Here is a 2,087-nt window from a genome sequence, read left to right as displayed (position 1 = left end):
CTTTGGTTTTATGTTTTCTTTGATTCCTATTCTCCTTGCTTCACTTACCTTTTGTCTAAATGTACTGTGTATTAAATGCAGTATGTTTCCTTGTTCACTCATATAGTACACCAACATTTTTTAAGACTGTCTTAAGTTGTATCCTTTTGTTTTCCAGTTCATTTCTCATTAGTGGAAAGTTGTGTAAATGGTTGGTGTTGTAATAATTAATCATTTTTACAAGGGACATTTACGTCTTTAAATGGACCTTTCTAAAAGAAGAGGCCTGATACAAGTTGAAGAGACTTGAATAGTCTTAACAGTGCCTATTACCTTTTGTTAGTAACTAATACAAAATATTCTTTCTATATTTTCATCATAAATCAAAAAATATATTATCATTTGAAAACAGATTGATATGTCAGTTATAAAGTTTAATGCCCAGGGTAAAGAAGAGAAAACAAATAGGCTATATATCTCCTCTTTCCATAAAACTCTGCCTTTATTATTAATATAGTCATTCCATGTTTAATAACAAAAACTTAAACATGTACTTAATCTAATTTTCCAACATTTGACCAACTAGTTTAGCCAGCAAGCATTAAGAAGCTGACAAAATGGTCTGTCGGCATGAAGGCACACTGGTCTTTAGCTGATTTAATTGCATATACTAAGTAAGTTTTGGGGTTTGACATTTCTAAAGTCAAGGTATTGGAAAATGAAGAAAGCAACAAGGAAAGAAGAGTTGGGACCCTGTAAGAATCTGCTTTTCATTTCGGTACCCAAAGAGATGAAAAGAATGCACAATCATGCTAAAAAAATAATCAGTTTAGCTTTGTTTTTGAAAATTACCTTAAGGCACAATACATCATGGTCCTCAAAGGCAGCTCTGCACCAAGTTTCTAGTGGGACTCTGGGTTATATACCAGTGGGACTAAAAGAGGTGTGGCTTCAGCTACAAAGGAAGTGACCTCAACGGCCCTCTGGGCTTTTCTACCCCTCCTCCATTCTAAGGAGACATTCGTAACAAACATTAGTGTCAGTGTTTAATTAACATACAGTGTATCTGGAAAGTATTCACAGTGCATCACTTTTTCCACATTTTGTTATGTTACAGCCTTATTCCAAAATGGATTAAATGTATTTTTTTCCTCAGAATTCTACACACAACACCCCATAATGACAACATGAAAAAAGTTTACTTGAGTTTTTTGCAAATTTATTAAAAATAAAAAAACTGAGAAATCACATGTACATAAGTATTCATAGCCTTTGCTCAATACTTTGTCGATGCACCTTTGGCAGCAATTACAGCCTGAAGTCTTTTTGAATATGACGCCACAAGCTTGGCACACCTATCCTTGGCCAGTTTCGCCCATTCCTCTTTGCAGCACCTCTCAAGCTCCATCAGGTTGGATGGGAAGCGTCGGTGCACAGCCATTTTAAGATCTCTCCAGAGATGTTCAATCGGATTCAAGTCTGGGCTCTGGCTGGGCCACTCAAGGACATTCACAGAGTTGTCCTGAAGCCACTCCTTTGATATCTTTGCTGTGTGCTTAGGGTTGTTGTCGTGCTAAAAGATGAACCGTCAACCCAGTCTGAGGTCAAGAGCACTCTGGAGCAGGTTTTCATCCAGGAAGTCTCTGTACATTGTTGCAGTCATCTTTCCCTTTATCTTGACTAGTCTCCCAGTTCCTGCCACTGAAAAACATCCCCACAGCATGATGCTGCCACCACCATGCTTCACTGTAGGGATGGTATTGGCCTGGTGATGAGCGGTGCCTGGTTTCCTCCAAACGTGACGCCTGGCATTCACACCAAAGAGTTCAATCTTTGTCTCATCAGGCCAGAGAATTTTGTTTCTCATGGTGTGAGAGTCCTTCAGGTGCCTTTTGGCAAACTCCAGGTGGGCTGCCATGTGCCTTTTACTAAGGAGTGGCTTTCATCTGGCCACTCTACCATATAGGCCTGATTGGTGGATTGCTGCAGAGATGGTTGTCCTTCTGGAAGGTTCTTCTCTCCCCACAGAGGACCTCTGGAGCTCTGACAGAGTGACCATCTGGCTCTTGGTCACCTCCCAGACTAAGGCCCTTCTCCCCGGATCACTC

Source organism: Polypterus senegalus, chromosome 8, assembly GCF_016835505.1.
Source record: "Polypterus senegalus isolate Bchr_013 chromosome 8, ASM1683550v1, whole genome shotgun sequence".
NCBI classification, from domain to species: domain Eukaryota; kingdom Metazoa; phylum Chordata; class Cladistia; order Polypteriformes; family Polypteridae; genus Polypterus; species Polypterus senegalus.
Note: the sequence above shows the minus strand (reverse complement) of the source record.